A 26,982-nucleotide genomic window follows, 5' to 3' on the forward strand; every position below is an offset into this window, starting at 1 on the left:
GAATGCCCTCCCCTCTCATTTATGCCTTACAGTGCCTCCTAGCCTGGCTCACTTCAAATCACAACTCAAGTTCCACTTACTACAAGAAACCTTTCTTGATTTCCCTCCCACCCCTCCTGCCCTTAGGAATGCTCTCTCCTTGTCTTTGAAATCTTTGCATAAGCCTATATATACTTTTCATGTTCCTATTAGTGAATGAGTAACATCATGCACACCTTCCCTCTCTTGCATGTGAGCTCCTTGGGGTCAGGCATTGTTCCATTTTAGTCTTTGCATACCCAGTGCCTTGCACATGGTAGCTACTCAATACATTGTTGTTGTTGTTGAATTGAGACCACAACAAATGATCGCTCATGGTTTAAGTCTGGCCTTCACAATTCTGCCTGTAACCTATGGGTGTCTTGCTTTCATTTGAACCCTACTACATGATGAGATGACAAGAGCTAGGTGTAAAGAGAGAAAATGAGTCAGGTAGGACGCATTGTGGTGAGGAAGTTCTGAGCTGCCTGGGTGGTTTTTTTTTCCTGTTTGAGTTGCCTTCTGGTGTACCAACTATTCTGGGGTGGTATCCAGAGGAATGTGAGCTGTAGTGCTTCCTTAACAGCATCTTGTGGGCCTGTGGCCACACTGTCCCACTGATGCATAATTTGCACACAGAACCTTCTTCAAGGTTAGCGTGAACCAAAGGGAGCTACTCTCTCTTGACCCTGTACTTTTTGTAGTGGGAGCAATATTCTAAATATACCCCCATCTCATGCAAATCAGGGTAGTTTCTCCCTGAAAGATATTGATGCTGTCCTTGAGGTTTGATTGCATCAGAGGACTAAGGCTTTGGCCATTGACAGTTTCCTGGTCATCTGGGTACAAACATCTGGTTTGGTTGTTGTCCTTCATTCTCAAAGAGAACCAAAGTGGCATCACCATGTTGGGGTCAGGGTACAGTGTGTCCAACTGTGGTGGATCAGACTAATATGAGCTTGGAAAGGTCTACCACAGGTAGGGCACAAATAGTCCATATGATTGGCCCCAAGGACTCTGATAGTAGACCAGAAACATGAACAATACTAGGAAGCTATGTTCACTTGAATCAGTGCTTTATAATGAAGCATCCCTTTGCTGCTCCAAAAGGGTAAGACCCCTTACCCTTGCTATGGCTAAATAAAACTTCCTTTGTTGTTAGATGGATTGGAAAAGTCGAATTTCATTCCAATTCAGACCTAAATTCCCAGGAGACCAGCCTGAGTCAAGTTCAGACTCAGAGGTAGCATCACATCTGATAAATATCTCCTGAAACCACTTGTTTTTTTCAAAGCGTGCCTGTTGAGGGCTGAGGATACAGAAGAGAAAATGGTACATAAAACAGGTAGCTTTTGTTAACTGAAAGGAATCAGGTAAAGTCCAGGACATAAAGCAATTCAGCAATAGGGGTTTAATGGGATATGTGGGCATGGGGGGAGGGGCTAGGAAGAAGCCTATGAGGATACTAGGTGCCAATCCAAAATAAGAGATGGAGTAGGCCAACCACAAATTTTGCTAAAGTCTGATTCTTATCCCACTATTTCTCTTTTCTTCTTTAATTTTTTTCCATTAATAAGCATTTATCTTCTCTTCTTCTTACCTCCTTAGCCCCTACCCACCCCTACTAAGAAAGAAAAAAAGAAGAAAACTCTTGAAACAAGTCCTCATAGTCAAGCAAAACAAATTCCCATGTTGGCCATGACCAAAATGATGTCTCATTCTGCACAGTCAGTCCATTACATCTGCTCCAGCCTTCTCTCTGCATCCCGCCCCCATTAAAATGTTGTGTTACCAGTGAAGAGTAGCACTCTGACACATTTGTGTTCATTAGCATATCAGAAAGGGCATTCCATCAAGGAGAACAGGTACAAATGTGAGCAGACAGGTAAGAATGGAAAGTGATCAAAAGTGAGAGGCTGCTGGCTCTATTATTCAATAATTCTGTCCCTGATCCTCTGCTATCCTTCCAAAGGCATGCATGGGTGATCAAAAATTATTTAAATAACAAAATTTAATTTTTAGAAAATTTAAATAACAAAAATAATTTAAATATTCAAAGCACATTCAGATGTGGATATGTTTGACATTTGAGAAATTGACATTTCAAACAAAAAAAATGGAATTTCCTTATCCCTTCTCCCTGCTCAGCTTGACCTGGTTCCTTCCTCCAGACCCACTCCACTAGAAACGAATAGTTCTTAATCACTAATTCTACAAATGTTTGCTGAGATCCTTCAATGTATAAAGCAGCACACTAGGTCTAGGCTAAGGGGAGAAAATGCAAAGATGTCTAATATACAGGAAGCCTTGTTCCCAAGGAGCTTAAAAACTAAAGCAATAGATAAACATGTTTAGAAAAAACCTAAAACACAAGACAGAATACAGTGTCATATAAAGGGTAAAAAAGAGCACAGAGTAAGAGTGATTGCTTTTGGCTAGAGATATCAGGAAAGTCTAGTTGGCATTTGGTCTCAGCATTCACAGATGTGGTCAGGTCGAGATGTGGGAGGGCATCTCAAACAGAGGAGATGGCATTAGCAAAGGCACATTTTGGAAAGAGCAATGAGTTCCATTAGAATGAGGTGTCAGGTCCCTATAAAGATGTAGTAAAGGATGAGAATAGAAAAGGGAAGTTGGCCAAATGGACAACCAGCTGAGCCTGAGAACTCTCAGATATCTGGGAGCTCTTTCCTGTCCTGATCTGCGATGGGATAGTGTGATTTCTCCTTGGTGTAGGAAAGGAAAATAAAGTCAACTTCCTTCTCCAGGTTGGAGTATATACTACAGAGGAGGATGGGATCATTGGTATAAGAATGGAGGCTCAGCCAATGATCTACTGATGAAAAATCACATAACTGGCCTGACATGGATTACAGAAATATGAGAATAGGAAGTTCTGAAGACAATTCAGTTGGAGTAGGATTAGGAGAGTGGGATGAAGAAGTGAGGAGATGGAATAGTAAAGCAATACCTAGGATGAATGGTAATCAATAATAGGAAGCTAAGGCTGTATTAATATATTTATAGACATATGTTTAGCTAAGATTTCTAGGGGGGAAGAGTAAATGAGGTAGAAAGTCCTGAGAGAATCAATAGTTACTGGCACATGATTTTTTTACCTTGTATACTGAGGGTGCTGGAAAAGTAGATGGGAAAGGTTGCCATTTATTTTTTAAAATTTTTGTGTATTTTTAATTTATGGAATAAAACAAGTACAATAAAAAAGATGATTGCACATGAGATTGCAGATCTGTTATGTACAACTTGCTATTTCTTTTAAATATATAATATAGTTATCATGTAAATTTCTTTTTTCCCCTTTTTTTCTTCCCTCCCTTGCCCTGCCCTAGAAAAGGCTACTATAATATATATATATATATATACACACACACACACACACACACACACACACACACACACACACATACACACACACACACATATATATATACACACACACATATATATATAATTATTTTAAAAGTTGCTATTTATAATCTTATTCGCTAGGCATTAGTTATTTGAGGAATACGATGCTCAAGTCAATTCTGTTACAGTATTTGAATTTAATAATCAATCAGTAAGCATTTATTAAGTGGCTACCATTGCCAGGCACCGTGTTAGGTGATGGAGGTACAAAAATAAAAGGGGAATAGTCATTGTTCTCAAGGAGCTTACTCTAGTGTAGACCAAGAAGCAAACCTGAATTACATTTAGGGTTTTTTCCTTCTCGCAGGAGATACAAGGCTTGCAACGACAAACTCTCTTCCTTTGACTGCTCCACATCTCAGGGGATCCCTATTGGCATTGAAAGATAGCAGCTGTCCACATGAAGAGGCATAAGCCATAGCAACAAAATTCTTTCTGTGTCCTCAAAGCCATGCCTTCCTTGGTCTGTGACGCTTAGTGAAAAAACTTTCATGGGGAAATTAAGAGGGAGATAGTAATTGACAAGCAGACCTAAGTTAACTGCATCCACTTGACAAGCTGTAATTAAGAATTTTTGTTGTTTTGGGGAGGCAATCAAGGGTTTAGTGACTTGCCCAGGGTCACACAGCTAGTACAAGTCTGAGCCCAGATTTGAATTCAGGTCCTCCTGGCTCCAGGGCTGGTGCTCTATCCACTGTGCCACCTAGCTACCCCATACTAAGAATTTTTGTAGCTTGGTAGAAGGGAGGTGTGAAGGCTCACCAACAGTGTGGCTACTGGGAGAGACTGTGCACCCCAAGACACAAACAGGTGCTGTGGAAGGAGGAAAAGTATGTCTTCATCCAAGACTGCTTCCACCATTGTGAGGGAGGGGCTCAACAGAGAGGAAGCATGCCTTAGGATTAGAACTTTCTGACTTTATTGCCCTATAGTTTTGCCTTTAACTATGACCTATTGAAGGTGGTATGCATTCTTTGAGGGAACCATATTCTTATTAGAAACAACAAGTATTGTGAGGTAGTGGCTATTGCTATCCTTAAAAAGGAAATAAATACAGATTCCCAGACTGTGATTTACTGAGAGGTCTTTTCCTGAAAGAAACCACATAACTCTCACCTGGTAGGGTTTTACTTGGGGAATAGAAACCCTTTGCATTTTCTCTGAGATTTGGGAATGGGGAATCAGAGACTCTGGCCTCTCTGCTTCACTAGTCTAAACAAAAACACCCAACATTACCTTGATTATCTTGACATAAGTAAAAGGACAATGTTCTTACATGAAAGGAGAAAGTGAGGCGGAAGACCATACATCCTACCAGGGGTAGGGAATCTGTGGCCTTGAGTGTGGCACTTTGACTGAATCCAAACTTCACAGTCCATTGCCTTCAGAAATCCAAATCCCCCAAAGTCTAACATCTGGATACATTGAATAAAGAAGAAGTCACTGGAACTAGGAGGTACAGCAGAGAACTAGTGCCCTCCCCTTGTCCTTCTAACACTCCAAATCCAATAAGCAATTATAGATAAGCAACCAAATAGTTTGAAACTCAGAGCCCTCGGATTCTTGGACCTTATTTAACCTCAAGGATGACACTGTGGCATTTCAGCCAAATCCCACCACTTTGGAAAAGAGTCCCACTGCTCCTCATATGAGATGAGTAACCAGCTGTCCCAAGAGATTGAAAAAGAAAATGATTTGTGGTAAATGTGTCTACCCTGTACATGCTGGAAATGTGGTGCCTAGCATATAATAGGAGCTCGAATGATTGACTGGTGCATGAAGCTGCTGTTTCTGCCTTATAGCAGAGAACTTGCTGGGAGTAAACAGGCCAGCTAGATGAACTGACCTCTTTATCTACTCTGTGTGCTCATGACGGACTAACTTTGAATACCTTGTCCTTATATTGCCTTTTGTGTCTAAAGTCAAGTGGCTATTATTGGACACACAAAGACTGCCCAGAATGTGTGCTGTTGTAGTGACAACTTACTAGAAAGGGGCTAGATAAGGGGCTAGAGTGACCACATACCTCAGGCCAGGCACATAAAAGAGAGACACTGTAAGCTAGCAGCCAAATAGCAAGCTGGCCTGGCATATCAAGCCATTCAGGAGATGGAGGCCACATAGTATCATAGGAAGAGCTTGGAATGGAGTCAGAAGCCTTGGGTTCAAATCCCAGCTCTACTACTTACTACCTGTGTGATCTTAGGCAGGTTCCAAGCTCTTTGAGCCTCAGTTTCCTCAACTGTAAATAATAACCATATATTTGTTACATTTATTTATATAACACTAAATATATATAATAAAATTAATATAATATATAAACATAATAATAAAATATAAAATATATTATAAGATATAAAAATATGTAATAAAGTAAATATAGACAAAATAAATATATTTATATTATATACATTTATATATGTATATATTTTATATACATATATATATATAGCACTTACTAGGTGCCAGGCACTATACTAAGCACTTCATAATTATTATCTTATTTGATCCTCACAATAACCCTGAGAGGGAGAAGCTATTATTATCTTCATTTTACTGATAAGGAAACTGAGACAAACAGAGGTTAAGTGACTTGCTCAGGGTCATACAGTTAATAAGTGTCTGAGTTAGGATTTGAACTCAAGGCTTCTGAACTCCAGGCCCAGTGTTCTATCCACTGTGCTACCTGTCACCAAATAATGTGATTGGATAGAATGGGTGATCTCCAAGGTCCTTATCAGCTTTAAATCTGTAGTTCTATGATTCCTAGATTATGATTTCACCAATGGTATGACAGCTTGCTCTTCTGGAAAATGTCTATATTCTGGGGAAGAGGTGTAGCGGAAGAATTGGATTAGATTGGACTAGAGGCCGATAGATGACACAGTAGACAGAGTAACAGCCCTGAAGTCAGCAAGACCTGAGTTTAAGTCCAGCCTCAGACATTTACTAGCTGTGTGACACTAGGCAAGTCACTTACCCCTGCTTGCCTCAGTTTCCTCATCTGTAAAATGAGCTGCAATAGGAAATGACAAATCACTCCAGTATCTTTGCCAAGAAAATCTAAAATGGGGTCAAGAAGAGTCAGACATGACCGAAAAATGACTGAACAACATGCTTTTCTGGAAAATATCTGTTGCTTTGGGAGGAGAGGGGGTAGAGGGAGAATTGGACTAGATTAAGGGTCTGAGGCATCACATGGGAGAAGATACATCTTTATTTTCACTAATCTCTAACTGAATTTTAGCATTTCCTGCAATTATTTAAAAACATTAATATAAGAAGCGGCCCAGAGGTTTCACCATGCTGCCAAAGGGAGTCCATGACATAAAACAGGTTAAGAATCCCAGACTAGATGATCTCTAAGTTTCCCTTCCTCCCCTTAGCATCTTCATGATGCTATGACATCCATCACTGAAAGACACTGGGCTGATTTAAAAAATTGATATAGAACCATTTTTATGCACTAGACCTTATAGTTCACAAATTCACAGTTCCTGGCACAATATAAATGTTTGATAAATGCTTATTAACTTACTGCCTGACTGACAGTCCTTGCCATGTAGGTATCGATTAGCTCCATTGGAAGCTCTTGAGAGTAAGGAACACACTGGCTCTTGATATATACCAATGCTTTCCTGAATGGTTTGAAAGGGATGGCAGGTACAGCGAGACAAAAATGAACAAAAGTGCCTCTGTTAAGAGAAATTATACTCAATAGCCAACAAATCTGGAGCAATGATGTATTTAATTAGCCAAACTCATGCTTTCATTCTGATGGATTTGCAGAAGTTTGACCAAATGCAGAGAATGAAGACCTCATCAGTACCTTTCAATAATAACAAGGACCAAGCTGTGCTGGAAAATCACTGTTTGGCAACTGTTTGTCTCTCACTCATTCAGAAGTGTGGATTTGACATAGAGCTTCATGATTCAATTAACTAATTAAACAGAGGTAGAAATTTCATAATTAAGTTTTATGGAGCAATGGATTTTGCATTAAGTAGTTACTATAAAAAGTTAGAAACATTGATTTATGAGACACGGGGGCTTCAGTGATTAAATTTATGGCATAGTGGGGATATTTTGACCAATTACAGGTTTAAGAGCCCATTGTGGTGATATAATTTGACCAAAAATACAGGCCTCCTGCTGGTCACTATAAAATTACTCAGTCCCTTCATTATCCTCAATTTCCTAGAAACTCTACCCACTGAGAGGCAACTGGCATAGTCATCTTTCTGGACCATAAATGAGATTTTAAATGAGTTTTATATCCACACAGAGATAGCCTGTGGAAATGCCTATTGCATCTTGTATGCTTAACACAAGGTGGGAGTTTAGAGTAAAGAGATAGATTTGTAAGCATACTAGAACTTTCATGTACAAATGTGTGTAATTCTTCAAAATAGTCCCCTTAGAAGGCAACATGATGTAGCAGAAAGAACAATGGATTTGGAATTAGCAAACCTGGGATGGAATCCCAGCTTAGCTACTTCCCACATGTGCAATTAGGCAAACCTCATCACCTTGCACTGGGTCTGTTTACTCATCTGTAAAATGAAGAGGTTAAACTCAATGATCTCTCAAGTCTCCCACCAGCTCTGAATCCCATGAAACTGTGTGCCTAGTCCACTGATGTGCCCAAAACATTTTTGAAACATCACTCCTGAAATTGCCTTCAAAGACTGTTTCCCAACTACACATATGCTGAAAGGATCTCATTGTTTTATAGACATATCTGGTTTTGGTCCCAAAATACTAATGCCCAGTTTGATCGTTCATCCTGTGCGTTGGCTTGGCTCCAAAAAGCGAATTCACCCTCAAAAAAATGAAGATTTGCTACCACTTAAAACATAATCAGGCTTTGAAGACAATTCTAAAAGAAGAATTCTCATTTACATTGACAAATGGCTGGACTATTTGAATGAGGGGCATAGATCATCTAGGGAACCATTTTTTTTTAAAGAGAATAACATACATTTGGTTTCCCAAATTGTGCTATGTTTGTTTAAAAATGAACAGTCACATTATTTTGTAACTATATCACAAATGTCATATTTAAGTTAAAACTCACTATAATTATCAGGCAGATTTCTATTCCTAACCCCTTTTTCCCATTAAAAAATACCTTCTTTTTCTCATAGATACTTCTCAATTTCCTTCTCAATATGCTTGAGAACTGATAGAAACAGATGTGATTGTTTGTATCTAGTATATGGAAACACTGACCTACAGACAAGTAAGTGACCTATGCATTGTCACACATGGAGTCAATGTCAGAGCCTGAATTAAAGCTAACATCTCCCAACCTTCAGGTCATTGTTCTTTCTTCTAATGCTATCCTACCTCCTTATCTTTTCAAAACCTTTGCCCTCAGTTTCTCTGGTCCAGATCCAATTTCCTACACTATATGTAATACAAATGTTTACGTGATTGACATGACACATCTCTGTATACATTACTATCCTGTTTTGTCTGAGTATTTATAAATTAAGGATCATTTACATTTGGCTTTTTTTAAATACTGGGAACAAAATTTCTCCATTGTAAAATAAACTCACTGCCTTAAAAAAAAAGCATTAATATTCAATTACCTTCACATCCTAGATGAGAAGTTTGCTCACATTAGGCAACTAGGTGACACGGTAGATTCAGCACTGGACCTGGAGTCAGGAAGACTTGAGTTCAAATCCATCCTCAAATACTTACTAACTATATGTTTAGGAGAAAGTCACTTAGCCTGCATCTGCCTCAGTTTCCATATATTCAAATGGGGAAAATAATTACACTTACCTCCATCATTTGTTGTGAAGGTAAACTGAGATAATATTTGTAAAACCCTTTTGTACACTAGAATGCTATGTAAATGCTAGCTATTATTATAGTTAAAACACCATTTAGGGGAAAGCGTTTATAGGTGATATGTTTCAAAGTAGCCGACTGATTTTTTTTATATGAAAGCCACTTCTAGCAGTTTTAAATTTCTCATGTGGGTTTTGCAGATATTGAAGAAGCAACTGGTACAAGAAGAAATATGTAAGAGGAAAACTTTGATTGAAAGCAAGGATACCCAGATCCAAAGTAGAAAATGGATTTATCTTATTTTATTTAGACCTGAAGTGAATATCTAGGAGCAATAGATGAGCATTTAAAAGATGCATATATTGTTTCAATACAAAGAAAATATTCCTAACAAATACAGAAGTATTTACTAATGCATGTTAAATAATTAGGGGAAATTCAAAGAAAATTCAGATGGTCTTTAGGCATGTGCCAGAATAATTGTACTACATAAAAATTAATTGGTCAACTAATTTTGTTGAAAGTACACTGCGTACAAATTACTGTCATAAGGTTCTACAGGTGTTGAAAAAAATCACACATGTTCCATGCCATCAAGGAAAATTATTTCATACATTTTCATTAGTGATTCCACATGCTTGGAATTCTCTCCTTCCTCATCTCTACCTCTTGTCTTCCTTCAAGTCCCAGCCAAAGTCTCACCTTCTATAAGAAGCCTTTCCTGATCCCCCTTTAATGCTGTTCTCTTCCCTCTGTTAGATTGTCTTCAATGTGTCTTATATACATCTTGTTTGAACATAATTGTTTTCATGCTATCTCCCCCATTAGATTGTGAGGTCCTTGAGAGCACGGACTGTCTTCTGATTTTCTTGACAAAAAGTAGGCATCTAATAAATGTTTGTTGACCAACTGAGAACAGAAAGGTACAAATATACATATATAACATACAAATGTTATATATTATATATATTTATATGTGTATGTATATATGTATATACATGTGTGTATATATGTATCAGCTAGGTTGCACAGTGGTTAGACCACCAGGTCTGGAATCAGGAAGACTTATCCTCATGAGTTCAAATCCCACCTCGAACACTTACTAGCTGTGTGACCCTGGGCAAGTCACTTCACCCTGTTTGCCTCAGTTATTCATCTGTAAAAATGAGCTAGAAGAGGAAATAGCAAACCACTCCTATATCTTTGCCAAGAAAATCCCAAATAGGGTCATGAAGAGTTGGACACAATTGAAATGACTGAACAGAATTATCTACATAGCAAGTTGGACGTGGCTGAAACAACTTGACGACAACACACACACACACACACACACACACACACACGCAAACCAGTTAGAATATCAATATAACCAGTAAACCCTACGTCAACTTGTACACACAGTATTAATATCCCTACTGAACTGCCCCACCCAATTTAATTTCATAACAGTAATGGATCAGTCTCAACTTGGGAGCTGCTATCCAATAGTATGAGAGTTGTCCTTGATCCCGTTCTCATTAACATTTTTTATCAACAACTGAAGAGAAGTTATAGATAGCATGCTTTTCAAATTTGCAGATGACACACAGCTAGGAATGATAGTTAAGCCATTGCGTTAATAGAACCAGGACCCAAAAGGATTTCAACAGCCTAGAACAATAGTCAAAACCAGTAAGATGAGATTTGAAAGGGATGAACATAAAATCATCCACTTGGGTTAAAAAAATCTACTGCATAAATAAGGAATAGGGGACACATGGTTAATTTATGTGAAAAACACACTCTGGAGGTTCTGATTGACTTCAGGCTCTATGCAAGTTGACAATTCAACGTGGTATTCCAAAAAGATAACAAGCTTACATTGCACCAATAGAAGCAATGTGTTCACAGTAAGAGAACGACAGGGTCATAGGCTCTGGCCAGATCCTAGGAGAGGCATTATGTTCAATTCTGAGTGTAATATTTTAGGAAGAATATTAAGAAACTGAAACACATCAAGGGGAGGTACTCAGAACAGCAAAGAAACCCAAACCATGATACATAAGGATTCATGGAAGGAATCTGAGAAGTTCAACTCAGACTTGAGAATTGGAGTATCTTCAAGTAATTTAAGGTTTATAATGTGCAAATTGAATAAAATTTATTTAGCTTGGACCTACAGAAAATCACTAGGAATAATGAATGGAAGGTCAAAAAAAAAGTAGAGTTTGGCTCACTCTAAGGAAAATATTCCTAACAGTTATAGTTATCCAAATGCAAACTGGGCTACATAAGTAGGTTATGGATTCCCTATTAATGAAGGTGTATTTTTTTAATTGAATTTTCTTTTTAATCACAAACAAACAAACAAACATTTCAATATACAGTGAACAAGAAAGAGAGTTTCATAAGAAACTGAATTTCTGTGTAGAGTTTGTTGGCTTTTAAGGAGGAACACATATGTTTATATATCTATATACACATAAAATTTAACAGAGCAGTAATGAAATTGCTCTGTTTCCTCTTCGATGCTTTTTTTTAATCCTATTCTGTGCATTTAAAAATGCATTGATGCTCCTTTTGTGTATATGACTTCTGTCCCCCAAAAAGAAGCACTCTCTCATAATAAATGTGTATTTATGCAAGACAAATCAACACCTTGGCCATGTCTGAGAATACACTTATTCTGTACCAATAGTTCATTACTGGTCTGTCAAGGCGTGGGAGGTATGTTTATCATCAGTTTTTTTTAAGTCACCATTCTTCATGGTCAAAGGTCTGAGATTTCGAAGTTGTTTTTCATTCATTGATTTCCAATTATTTATAGTACTATTGTTGTCATCCCATAATTTCTCTCCTGGTTCTGTGTATTTTACTTTGCCTATTCTTACAAGTATTTCAATGTGTAACACAGGGACGCACCATCAAATAATTGATCTCCACCAACAAGGAGTGTTTCATGCAAATGGACTTGTGACCCAGATTATACATGTTTCTTCTAATATTTACCTCAGGCATTCAAGTGGAGGCTGGGTAACTATTCATTATGGAGGTTGTCGAGAAGTTCCTTTTCAGGTATGGGTTGCCCTAAATGACCTTCCATATTCTATGGTCTATGATTCCCAGGATGGGGGAGGGAGAGGAAAAAAAACAAGCATTTATTAAGTTCCTACTATATGCCAGGCACTATGTAAAGAGCTTTATGAATATTATTTCATTTAATCCTCACAACAACCTGGGAGGTGGGACCTATTATTGTCATTTCTATTCTACAGTTGAGGAAACTGAAGTAGACAAAGGTTAAGTGACTTGCCCAAAGTCACACAGCTAGTAAGTGTCTGTGGCCAGATTCGAACTCAGGTCTTCTTGACTCTAGGCCCAGCACTTCATACACAGCTGCCATGACATCCTGTTATCACAAGAAGTGAGACCAGTCTAAGGGCCAGCCTAGAGGACCTTTTCCTGTGTAACATATTTCCAGACCTCAGCATATCTATGGCTTAATCAATGTGGATATTCAGCAACCCAGGTTATAATGCCTTCTCATCCTGTGTAATTTGTCCATGCCCTCCTACATAAATCCTCCACACGGAATCCATCTAATGTGCTAGGGGAACTTCCCTCTAGGTTTGTTAACATTACATGGGTGACTCTACAACATGTGGACAGCTAGGTGGCACAGCAGGTACAGTGTTGGACTTGAAGTCAGAAAGAGTTGAGTTTGAATCCTGCCTCATCTGCTTACTAGCTCTTTGACCTTGGACAAGTCATTTAACTTCTCTCACTCTGGTTTCTCAACTATAAAATGGGTACGATGATAACACCTCCCTCCCAAGATGAGGATCAAATGAAATAACGCAAAATCCTTTCTAAGAGATTTACAGAAAGTACTTAAAGTGCTCTACAGATGCTATCACCGTTATTGTTGCTATTGTTGTTATCCCTCACTCTGTCTACACAACCAGTTCATTCCTTTTCTTGTTGCTACACGTTTTTAATGATGTCTCTTAGGCCATGAATTTCATACGATTTACCTCTAATAGTAGGCTGTGATGATTTCCACCTACATAATAAATATTTTTCTACATATCTCTCTATTGCCCTTTGGGTAGTATATCCAATATAATAGATATTATATATACATGTATTATACACATATGTATTTATTATATACATATAGGTAGTCCTTTGGGTAGTATACCTAATATAGTAGGTATTCTGCTATATATCGCTCTAAGTGTCCTCTGGGCAGTATATTCAATACAATAGATATTCTATTACATATCTCTCTATTTCCCTTTTGGTAGCATATCCAATATAGCAGATATTCTACTATATATCTCTCTATTGCCCTTTGGGTAGTATATTCAAAATAGTAGAATATCTACTAAATATTTTTTATTGCCTTTTTGGTAGTATATCCAATATGGTAGCTATTCTATTACATATCTCTCTATTTCCCTTTTGGTAGAATATCCAGCATGGTAGATAGTCTACTATATATCCCTCTATTGCCCTTTGGGTAGTATATTCAAAATAGTAGAATATCTACTAAATATTTTTATTGCCTTTTTGGTAGTATATCCAATATGGTAGCTATTCTACTACATATCTCTCTATTGTCCTTTTGCAGCATATCCAGCATGGTAGATAGTCTACTATATATCCCTCTATTTCCCTTTGGGTAGTATATCCAATATAGTAGATATTCTACTATATATCCCTCTATTGCACTTTGGGTGACTCACAATTTTTTTTTCTTCATAGATTATAGTATTTATTCTACAATCAGAACCCTAAACCATCACTGGAAGAATATCAGTATGTACAAGTTGAAGCTTTGTTTTGGACAGAAGTTGACATAACCTCAGGAAATCTTGCCAACAAAATGGCTCAAAGTATTGCCTCTGTAAGGGATTTCTGGGATTTCCTCAAGGGTTTAAGACTTTTTCATTGTGAAAACATGGATCAGATAAACTAAGACTGCTTAACTCTCAGAACTGGCGTAGCCTTCTGGGAACTCTTTTTGTCAGGAATGACGTGAACCACATGAAACCTTCTACAGTCACTTCAAACTAATGTGGATCTATCCTACATCTGTTTCACCAAAGGATGCCTGGAGCCTCTCCTAGCACTAAACTGTGGGAAGGTAGCTAATTATCAACCTCTTTTAGATGTCAGTTTTACAATCTCCTTTAGAGGCAATAGATGGGGCAAGGATCAACCCCATTTGCCAATATGGATAATCTCAGTGTAGACTTTTTAAACAATCATCTGGATCACTGGCAGTAGAATGAGTATGAAAGCTTTGGTCTCCTGCTTCTAAGTTGAGTCCTTTTTCTGCTAGGTCACATTGCCTTCCCCAATATTCATTTCAGCATTAAAGAAAACTAAAAGATAAATGACTAGATAGAGAGGTAGAGAGATAAATGTATTGATTAGTCCCAAAGGTATATGAGCTAGATTGTGATTACTGAATCATATAACGGACAGTCAAATAAACTTAGCTCAAATTTGCTGCAGTTCACTGCTCCATTCTGTGGATGCTTAAAGAAAAAGTCCTATCCAAGTCAAAGGAAACACTGATTGTTGCATCAAGCCCTGAAGTAGTCTGAGCTCGACAGATGCTACCAGCAGAAAGTCCCAAGGCAACAGAAGTTGATGAGAGTTAGGATGACCATGACTTATCACATGTCACTGAGACAGCAGAATGGGAGGCAGCCGTTTTCAAAAAATGGTGAGTCAGTGGTTGGGAGCCCATTCCTCTCTTAAGGTAGGCCTATTGGTTTATCATTTACCACCTTCCATACTCATAAATACCATGGATTCATTTCTGTTCTGAAAGTACCCACTAGTTATTGAATACCAAGTAAATGGTGAAAAAAATCATGGCCCAGCTGTGTTCAGGCAAGAAAATAAGCCTCAAGAACGTAGCAATCACCTCTTGGCCAGGAGTCTTTCTGTGAATTTATAGGCCTCTCTCAGCAGACGTAGAAGCGGGCTATTAACCATTAGAAGCCACTGCTAAGCACTGCCCTGATGTCTGAAAACAATGATAAAATTGCAAAATTGCTCATTATATTTAAAGTACAGACCTGGGAAAGAGCCAAGAATCTCCAAGGGCACCTATCACCGATAAGCATAGGAAGAAGCATTTGTAGTGAGAATAACTCATCACTGAGTGGAATGAAATCTCACAAGGAAAAACACAGAATGACTCAGCCTTTAACTAGTGTGTGTATTCAGGTTCAGAAGGAATTCTGGGAGTTAGATTTCATGCTCGTGAAAAAAACAAAAACTGCTCCAATTTAAGATGCTTGTGCCTTCTCCTTAAAGGAGAAGGGGGCAGGGTACTACCATCTATTTTTTCTCTTGCATGTTCCACTTTACGTATAGGTTATCTTCCCCATTAAAATGGGAGCCATTTGAGTGCAAGGACTATTTTTGCTTCTTTGGATCTCCAGCACTTAGCACAATGCCTGGGACTTAATAAAGAGCTCAGTAAAGGCTTTTTTATAGACAAATTGATTGATTTCACTCATAACTACAAAAACTATCCCAGTAACCGGAGAAATGACCTGAAATTCAAAGTTAAGAAATTCACATCTGATTTCCTGCTCTTACTCAATGAATAGCCTATGAACAGAGATCTTAAGTCAAGATCTCAGCATGTAAGAGTTGGAAAAGATCTTGAGGAATATTATGTTCAACTTTGTAATTTTAGGAAGCTACTAAGAGTTTAATGGCCTCTACATCTAACCTCATTCCACTGAGATATGACACTGGCATAAATTCTCTGACTGGATCTCCCCATCCCCCACATGATTCTTCCTACTTTGGGAATCCCCATTTTACGCTGAAAGGACATAAAGGACCCTTTGGTTCTGTGTCCCCTAATAGTCCCCCCAGCATAGAAGATGTAGCCTACCTTTGAGTATAGGAGCATGGACAGAGGAGTATAACAAAATGGAGCATTGTGCAAGAGACACATAACATAAACAAGGAGAAAGGGGAGATTGAAGCCAAGGATGCCAGAGGCATACATTTACAGTATTTTGAAAAAGGGGAATAGGGACTGGTCTTGTATTTTCATTGATATAGAGAACTCACGTATGAGAGAACTCCCTTTGCCAATGTGGAACATATTTTCTCTGCAGCTTATAGTCTTATACTGGCTGTGTGACCCTAGACAAGTCACTTCACCAGTACATGTCAGAGGCAGGTGATAAACTCATGTTTTCCTAGTTCTGAGGCACTCTACCACGATTGCCTCAATTATGAAGAAACATCCCCCTAATTCAATTCCCCTGGCCCTCAGACTCTGCTTGTATCCTGGAGTGGTGTCCAGACAAATGGTAACTCCAAGCATTACTGATCACTCATAGACAGTGTTGTTGTGAATGATAGTTTAAATAGATAATAATAACAGTACCCTTAATGGATAGTAGACACAATGATTTCCTTCATACAGGAAAATATCTGCTACCTAAGCAACACTAGGTGGCACAATGGAGAGAGTGCTGGGTCTAGAGTCAGAAGGACCTAAGTTCAAATCCAGCCTCAGACACTTACTCACTGTGTGACCCTGGGCAAGTCACTTAACCCTGTTTGCCTACATTTCCTCATCTGTAAAATGAACTGGAGAAGGAAACGGCAAACTACATCAGTACCTTTGCCAAGAAAATCCCAAATAGGGTCAAGGAAAGTTGGACATAACCAAAACAAGAATAACAAAAAGGAACACTAGCGAACAGATAAAACATCCTGACATTCATACAATGTATTCTCTCAATAACAACACTGCACTAGGTTCAGAAAAACCCTAGCAATGTCCTACTTTTTCCCATGTTCAAGACATATCACTGTCTTCACCTTCCACATCAATTTTAGATCTAACAGTTTTATGTCAGCCTGACAACGACCTTGTAGCCTTTTCCTATTCTTCACATTTCCTCCTCTTGTGCCAAGATCTGTCTCCTAAAGGATTCTAATTTCTATCTTTTGCTGTTTTTCTTAAGGGTCTTTCAGATCTCCCCATTCTAGCCATGGCATCTTTTCTCCCCTATGATCTTGCATATTTCTGAAACATCCAGGATCAGAGTTCACAGCAAAAAGCCATTAAAAATTATGTTTTCTCATGAGCCCATCTCCAATGACACAGCAACAGAATGTGAGGAAGAATACTGGGTCAAGAAGCCCCCGTATCCTTCAAGAAACCAGCTGCAGCTGTGGTACCAAAGCATCATCACCTTCTCTACTAAACTAAGGATAAAGCAAAGATTTATAAAGCAGTAGCTGGTTTGACTCTTCTCTACAGCCCTGAGACTTGGATATCAATCAACACAACAACCTAGAGGTTAGATACCTTGGGCCATCAACAAGGCTAGATAGCTTGATGTAGAGAGGGGAAGTAGGGCACAGTGAGAAGAGTACAATATTTGGAATAAAAAAGACGTGGCTTCAAATCCCATATCCACCTTTGGCAGCAAGGTGGCAAGTAGATACAGTGCCAGCCATAGTCAGGAAGACTCATCTTCCTGAGTGCGAAACTGGCCTCAGACACTTTATCAGCTGTGGGATCCTAGGCAAAGTCACTTAACCCTGTTTACCTCAGTTTCCTCATCTGTAAAATGAGCTGGAGAAAGAAATGGCAAAAACTGTTCCAGTATTCTTTGCCAAGAAAACCCAAGGCGGGGTCATTCTTCTCTCTTCTCTCTTCATTCAACCATGTGACCAAGTAACAGTAGTCAAAGATACAAAACAGAGGGAACGTGAATTATGCAGCAAACGAGTTTACAATCCTTCAGGAGTCAAGGCGAAAGTAGCTATTCCTATAATGCAGTAAGTTGAAACAACTGCTACCAGGTCTGTTGAGACAAATCAAGCCAGGTCCCAAAAGACTTGTATATTGAAATTTTATGATAGCACAAGAGTAAAGACCTCAAGAGGATGCATTCTAGCCTGGGTACTCTTGCCGGGAAACCTGCCCAGATTGAACTGGGAAATCCCTGACTGCACAGGCCTGTTAATAGGAACAAGGCAACAGAAGCTAGCAGACAATAAGGAGATGTTAGAGTTACTGATGGGAGCATAAATTCTACCTGAGTCATCACTGCAGTACCCAGAGTGGGCTAGGAAAACTGGGGGAAAAGTGCCCAGAGGAACAGAGCCAGAAAGATCTGTAGGACAGCATTTCCCAAATTAATTTGGCTACAGTCACACTTTGAGGCTGAACATATATTGGCAGAAACACTAGGATCCTAGCATTTCGAGCTGGAAGGGAAATTGGGAAATCATCTACTCCAAATCTCTCATTTTACAGATGAGGAAACTGAGGTTAAGCAACTTGCCTAAGGTCATACAGGTGGTGTCAGAGCATATCCAGTACTCCTCCTATCGCACAGACTGCTATCCACATTGGGAGATTGAGAATACGGAATAATCCTAAACTAAAACAGGAATCAGGCAAATTTTAGAGTTAAGATAAAGGAAATAAACCTAATTTCTTTCTGAGAAAAGTCCGCATGAAGAGTGCTCAGTGTTTTTGCAACATGCATAGTTTCTTATTTCATATTTTAGTATGGAACAGATCCCTAGCACTAAAATTTGCATACTCTGATTCACACCCCTTTGAACCCCAGTACTCCATAGACCAGTTTAGGAAATGCTGCCCTAGAACATGCAGGATGTTTCTCCTGGTTCACAGCCAGGGCACAGACAGAGGAACATGGTGATCCAGCGAAGGACTCAGCTGATGACTACAGGATGGAGGCAAGGCTGAGGAGGTGGGACAGAAGAGAGATGGCGCTGGGTGAGGGAGCAGGAGGTGTAGACCTTGTAAACAGCGAAGTCTCCTTACTGTACCTACACGAAGCTGGCATGTTCTCCCATCTGTGAGGAGAAACATGCTGTTCCCACATCTAAATTGCCCTCCTGCCTCTTCTCCTCCCCCTCATTCATGTCCTTCTTCCAAGGTCCTGCTCTATTCTAATCTTATATCCTCTAAGATACGTTCTTCTCTTACGATCCCACTCACAATCATCTCTCCCACCTCCGAACCCTGGCAGGTCTCAGTTTGCATTACTTAGCTGCACTATAAAATCTTAGAAGAGAGCTTCAGGAATTCCCTCTTCAGCCTCTTAAACATACAATCTGCTTTTTTCCCCTAGCTTCTCCTTCCTTCTTTCCTTCTCTCCCTCCTTCCTTTCTCCCTTCTTTCCTTCCTTCCTTCCTCCCTTTTCTTCTTTCCTTCTTCCTTCCTTTTTCCCTCTCTCCCTCCCCCCCTTCCTTCCTTCTTTCCTTACATAAACACTGCAGCAAAGTCAGTCCATAAACATTTATTAAGCATTTACTATGTTTCAGGCATTGTGCTAAGTGCTGGAGAAACAAAATACCCACTATATGTAATGTTCTGCTCTCAGCACTGGGAAGGTACATTCATCCTTTGCTTGAACAAACCCGATAATGGTTTGATATATCACCAAACAACCCTCTCCACTGCTGGACAATTCTACTGTTAGAATTGTTTAGCCCAAAGTCTTTGCAGCACTAGCAACTCATTGGTCCCTGTTCTGTCCTCTGGAGCCACACAAAACAAATCCATTTTTACCAATGATATATTCCAACTGGTTAATGTCCCTTTAAAATATGGCACCCAAGCCTGAATACAACATTCCAAATGACCTCTATAAGACATATGTTATGACGGCAGTCATTCAACCTTATTGCTTCCCCATCTCTACAATGGGGAGAATGCTCTCCTAATCCCTGAGGGTGCTGAGATAATATGACTTAACAAAAGAGGCAGGATTTAATTTGGACCCTTAAGAATGGGTATGATGGGGACTGACAATTACAAAGCCAATCCTGATTGGCTATGAAGAATCAAATGAAATAATGGTCATGAATGTTATTTTGAGAAATTTAGAAGCTCAACAGATATTGAAGCACATCATTATGGCTGATTCACTCACAGTGCAAAAGTCAAATATATTTCCTAATTTTTCATGGTCTCCATGTATCTAAGGAAGCTGACAACTCCAAAAAGAAGCCCTGGAAAATGTCCTGAGACTGAAAAGGGATATTGATGGAAAGGCATAGTTTAATGGAAAGATTATGGGACCTGGAGTCAGGACATCAAAAGTTAGAGTCCTGGCTCTATCCATTTGGGCCACAGCTTACTTGGTCTGGGTGTAAAATGAAATAGTGTATTACTGCAGATTCCCTTCAAGGCCAATATTCTATGACTCTACACGACCTACAAGTACAAGACTAATAGAACTACAACCACCTGAACATTAAACAAATACATAAAGAATCCATGATTTCATCAGTATAAGGAACTCAAAATATGAGAACTCCCTGTCTATGATTTAGTAGATACGTTTTAGAGAGATACTTCAGGTAAAGCAAATTCACAAGGCTCATGTTAGGATTTGAGTCCAGGCCTTCCCAACTTCAAGTACACAGGCTTCCTATATGCTTTCCTTCCATTAATACAACCTAACATTTCACTAGCAATTTTTTTTTAGCAAATATCAATCACATAATTCTGGAAAGTCACCCACTCTGCATTTATGCAATTGATTTATGAACCTAAATGAAGAATTTTATCCCTATGGAATTTAATGTTCCATTATTCCAATCTGCCAAGTTGAATCCTCAGTCTGTCTTCCAAAGTATTAACAATCCCTCTCAGCTCTGTGCCATCTGCAGTTTGGATTATCATTGCCATCTATGGCTTTATTATTAATCTTGCATTTGTGAAAAAAGCTAGTGTTATATGGGAAAGAGCACATCCTAAGACTAGAGTTCTAATTCTACCTGGGTCATTCACTAGCTGCATGAACTTGAAGAAGTTACTTAAGCAGACTGAGCCACAGATATGCTTATTCCTGTCCTGCGTAATGCAAATGATTATTGTGAGAATCAAGTAAGATAACGGACATGAAAACACCTTGAAAACTTTAAAATGCTATATTTATACAATGAAAAGCATTATTATTATTGTACATGACCTTGTATTGTAAATTTTTGTATGTGTGTAGTTTTGTATGGCCACCATTCCCCTCACCCCCAATTTGTACAGGGGCTACCCAAAACTAGACCACCCCAGGTTTAAGGTATGTATTTTATTGATTTGCCCCCACTCAAAGCCATAACTCAGCAGTACCTTCCATCCCCCAATCATTGTGTTTATTCTTTCTAGTCAATCTTTCTTTCTAGTCAATCAAAGGAAACGATTAATTCAAAGCATTTAATGAAATCACAGAGTAAGGAAAGTATCTATAAACATGTTCCCCATAAACCTGGGACACACTCAGTTGCCAGTACTCACAGAGTGAGTGTCAGAGGAGTGGACACAGATAGGGAATAGACACAAAAAGATACGCATGTCAGAGACAGTTGTGAGAGAACACACATGAAGGAACACAGACAGGTAGGTAGCATCACAGTGGAGAGAGCGCTGCACCTGGAGTTGGGAAGACCTGAGTTCAAATCCAGTCTCAGATACTTACTAGCTGTGTGACCCTGGGCAAGTCACTTAACTTCTGTCTACCTCAATTTCTTCAATTATAAAATATTAATAAATACCCCCTACCTTGTAGGATTTTGTGAGGACTGAATGAGATAATTGTTAAGCATTTAGGACAGTGCCTCACATATAGTAGGCGCAACATCTATTCTCTTCCCTCTCTTTCTCCTCATCTGTAAAATGGGGGTAACGATAGGACCTACCCCAACAAGGTTGCTGTGAAGATCAAAGGAGATAATATATGTAAAATGCTTTGCAAACCTTAAAGTGCTAAATAAATGTTGTATTAGTAGTGGAAGCATGTAAGGAACACTATGGCCAAAAGGCTTCGAACTCAGGTCTTCCTGACTTCACATCTATCTCTCTAACCACTGCACTACCTAGCTGCCACATGGCAGCTGCTTAGCAGGTACTCTGGATTGAAATGGATGCCAAAGTCTTCCAAAACTACTTATTCTCAAGTTATAACTTGGCTTATAGAAATAATCTTGTCAAACCTTTTCATAGATAGTAGGAAGGCTGGCTTCAGACCTAGAGACAGTTACCATAAATTCCACTTCAATTCATTCTTAAATGAGTGTAGTTCTAACATAATTACAGAATCACAAAATATCTTAACATCCATAATTCACTGCTCAAGATGGTTGAGCCATCAGATGCAGGAAAGCAGGAGTTTCTGCAGTGTCTGAGGCAAAGGCCATTTTCTGGCAATGTATTTATCTGCATCACTCTCATGTGAGCAGAGCACAGAAGGAAGACGACATGCAGTCAATTCTAATCTAAGAGAGGAGGAGATGTTCTGGGGAACATCTTGGGTCAGGTCCAATTGTAACCTGGGTTACAACTGCGCTCACTAAGCACTGTAAACATAGACTAGGCAGAATTAAAAAATCAAGCAAGTTGAAAAGAAATATAGATTGCACCCATCCATTAGATTGTGAATTTGGGTCCCAAACAAGTTTTCTGCACAAGAAAGTTACATGCAGCCTAAAGGTTGAGTTGGTCAGGGTGGAAGGAAAGGAAAGTAATTGGAGTAAATAAATCTTCTCGGGATTTCTGAATGTCCTTTTTGGAGCTACAGTGACCATGACTAGCAACTGGGATCAGTCTATGGGAAGCCAAATAGAGAAAACCTTTCTTGTTCATTAGATTTCAGAAATCAATCAATCATTCAATCCATGGATCTCAGGAAGCAAAAATGGCTTTCTGGAAAATATCCAGTAGAAGTAGGGGGCTGGAAATATCTATTCTGTTGGTTTCGCCATCAAAATCCCTTCTGATCTTGGGGATCACTGTGTATGCAAAGAAAGATTGTCATTTACAAACTCATAGCAAGGGGATATGAAGAATTGTCCTATTTCTTTTCTTTTTTTTTCTTTTGGCTAGGCAGTTGGGGTTAAGTTACTTGCCCAGGGTCACACAGCTAGTACATGTTTCGTGTTGTGTGTCTGAGCCCGTATTTGAACTCAGGTCCTTCTGACTTCAAGGCCAGAGCTCTATTCACTGTACCACCCAGCTGCCCTGAATTGTCCTATTTCTGAAGCTTAATAATGTTGTTCATTGCAAGAGGTATTCTCAATACTTCTCCCCCAACAAGTATACATTAGAAGAAAAATAGGTTTTGCCGTATAACCTTGAGAAAGACACCCAAAAGCTCATGCCGTAGTTTCCTCACCTGTTTTTTTTTTAAAAAGGAGTATCATGTAAAGAAGAAAGATTAGATTTATTCTGCTTGGTCTCAGACAGTAAAACTAGTGCCAATGAACAGAAGTCAGTGGGAGACAAATTTTAGCCTAAAATAAGCTACCCACCATCAAAAAAAAAATTCCCAACAATAAGAGCTATCTAAAAATGGAATGGATTTTCCTCAAAGGTAGTGAGTTCCTTATTACCAGAGATCTTCAAGGGAAAGCAAAATAATCACTTGTCAGGGATGTTGTAGAAGGGTCTAAATTGACTTTTGATTTCTTACCAATTCTGAGATTATGTGATTTTACAACCAGAATATGCCAAACGTTCCTTCCAGTTATTTTTTTTTTCTGAGTGCTTCTTATAGAATGTAGCAATATAGGAAAGAGGAAGGTTAGTCATTCATCATAAGGGAATACTAAGCATTCCTCATTCTTACTCATTTTCAAGGGAAATAAAGAAATTAACATGTAAAAAAAAAACATCTAACAAACCCAAACCCATAACAATTGCAAACAAGACCATTGAGAGGATTCTATTGGCAACTAAATATCAAAGTGAAATCCTTGGATATCTTAGGATCTCCCTCAAAAATAATTCTCTTGGGTTCGTCTCTGCAACATTTGATAAGTTTTATTTTCACTTTATTTGGAAACTGATCTTATAACAAGCCACATTTGTATGGAACTGGGTTCGTACCTACACAACATATAGATGACTTAACCAGCCTTACCTTTATTGCTTCTGATGGACAGGAGTAAGTGTGAAAGCAGATGATACAGCAATAACCAGCTGGCCCAAATAAACAAAGCAGAGCCAACTCAACTGAGCAGAGAGACCCCACACCCTCACCCCCAGAAAGGGACATTATGACTCAGCCCCTCTCCATTTGTGTTTAGCATTGTCTGCCCCTCTGCGGGGCTTCTATAGCTTGCATTTTAATTAAATCACGTGAAGGAAATTTATCTTATGTCTAATTTGGTTAATTTCATTGGATTACTGCTCTGAAACTTTTTTTGCTAGAATATTCATAATTCTATTCTCTTTGAAAGGAAAATAGATAATAATTCAAATTGAGCTGTCAGAGATGAATTAATTGATAAATTTTCAAGTTTTCATAAATTTTCCACCCATAATAATTCTTTCCTCATAACAGGCTTCTTTTTTTAATCAGGCAGCCAAGCTAAGTATATTATACTGGAAATTCCATCTACCTCTAGGCATGCAGAATAGAGATTCCTTTAATTATGCTGCTTTAACGCCATCATCATGACAATGATTGATGATGATGATGATGATGATGATGATGATGATGATGATATCTGACACATATAACATTTTCAGGTTTGATAGTGCTTTGATTGCATCAACTCCTTTAGGAAACATAGGCTGTATATAGTTTCTTTTGAATGAATCAATCGTATTTTAGACTATTAGAGGTAGAAGGAGCTTTTGGAGATCATCCAGTATAAGATCTTTTATGAAAGGTAGAAGTGGTACAGGGGGAAACATTTGACTGAGATGATGGCTCTAGTCCTGGTTTCATCACTAACAAGCTCTATGATCTTGACCAAACTATTTAATATCTGTGGGGTCCATTTTCCTGATGAGCAAATTAGAGGTGATGATCTCTAAAGTGTCACCCAACAAGTCAACAAGAATTTTAAGTGTCTTCTATGTGCCAGACACTATGCTAAGCTAACATTGTATTTAATATTTAACATATTAAATATAATAAAACCATGTGCACTACATTTATTCAATAAACATTTTTGAGTACCTACTGTACTCTGTACAAGGAACTGGGCTATACTTCTTTGTTTTTTTCTCTCATTCTTCTGAACTCCTATAGTACTTTATAACTCATCTATGAGCTTATACATTATTATTTATATTATGAATCATTTGTGTATGTGTTCTGTTCTTTCCAGAAGATTGTAACTCTCCTTGAGAGATAGGATGCTTTCTTTTTGATTTCTGAATCCCTTGCATCACCTAGTACTGTGCCTTGCATATTACAGGTATTCAATAAATACTCATTTCTATTGAGATTAATAATAACAATGAGACAACATATGAGAATTTATGGAATTCAGCAAAAGCAGCCCTTAGAAGAAATATACATATCACTTATATTAGCAAAAAAGAAGACTAATGAATTAAATTTACAAGTAAAAAAAACACTGGAAAGGAAACAAATTAATATTTTTCAAAAGCCCACAAATGGATAAGTTTTGAAAACAAAAAAGAGATAAAAATGGAAAAGAATGTCAAATATTAAATTTTTAAAGGTTTGTTTAATTTAATTTAATATTTCTTGGAATCTCTTTTCATGGGTTTAATAGAATGAATGTCATCAAAGAAATACGTGACTGGGGAAAAAAAAGGATGAATCAGTCACATAATAAGAATGAGGGACACCCCTTTCCACCATCACTTCAATTACTGCAGTCACTACCCTCAATGCTACGACTTCCTCCACTCTCCAGTTTAAAAAGAACAATAAAAATTAAATCCGTATTTGGTGAATATATACCAAAGATTTTCCTTTTCTCTTGTTATGTTTTAACACTTCCCTTAAAGACTAAAGGTAGGCATTTCAAATACTTAAGAATTCCAATCAGGGCATTTAACCAACCACAATTCCAGGGGGCTCATGATGAAACAGGCTACCCACCTCCTGTGACAGAAAAGTGGTGGACTCCAAGAGCAAACTGATAACTTAAAAAAAAAAAAACATGGCCAATGTGGAAATTTGTTTTACTTAACTATACATATTTACTAAGACTTGGTTTTTCTTTTATTTTTCAGTTGGAAGAGGATAAGAGGCTAGAAGGTAGTAGAGAAAGTGGATTTTGGGTAGTTGAAAAAAAATATATTTAATTTTAAAAAAGAAATAGAGGCTGTCGTGACCTTTTTGCCCACTACCAATTACTACAGCTCTACACAAGCTGTAGTTATACTCAGAAATGTCAAGGGGGCATTTCTGTTCCATTAAATAGGGATCAAACAAACAACAAGAGCAAATTCCTATAGCATTGTGAGGTTTCCAAAGGTCTTTATCCTCACCACAACCCTGTGGGGTAGTTAGTACAAGTATTATTATCTCCATTTTACAAATGTGAAGTCTTAAGTTAAATGACTGGCCCATTGTCAACAGCTAGTAAAAGTCAGAGATAATACTCAAATCCAGGCCTCTTGACTCCAAAACCAGCAGTCTTTTCTACTACCCTGTGTAGCCTTCGGACCATATTAATACCGTTCTACTGCTTGTTGACTTGAGGCTTCATCAATATGGGTATTTCCTTGCAGCTCTCACTGCTTCTTCTCACTCCCATGCAACTTACCCTGAGCAATTTTTGGCCTTCTTTTCCCACAAATTCTCCATAGAAGATCTACTCAACATTCTGGAGATCTTACTCAGGTTCTTCTACTATATTAGCAATGCCAAGAGCTATACAGCACTGTGTCGCATTAAAATGACATTTGACTTAAATGTGAAAGTAAAGTGGAGACCAAACTACAGT

Source organism: Phascolarctos cinereus, unplaced genomic scaffold, assembly GCF_003287225.1.
Source record: "Phascolarctos cinereus isolate Bilbo 61053 unplaced genomic scaffold, phaCin_HiC Scaffold_7;HRSCAF=346, whole genome shotgun sequence".
In the NCBI taxonomy this organism is placed as follows: Eukaryota; Metazoa; Chordata; class Mammalia; order Diprotodontia; family Phascolarctidae; genus Phascolarctos; species Phascolarctos cinereus.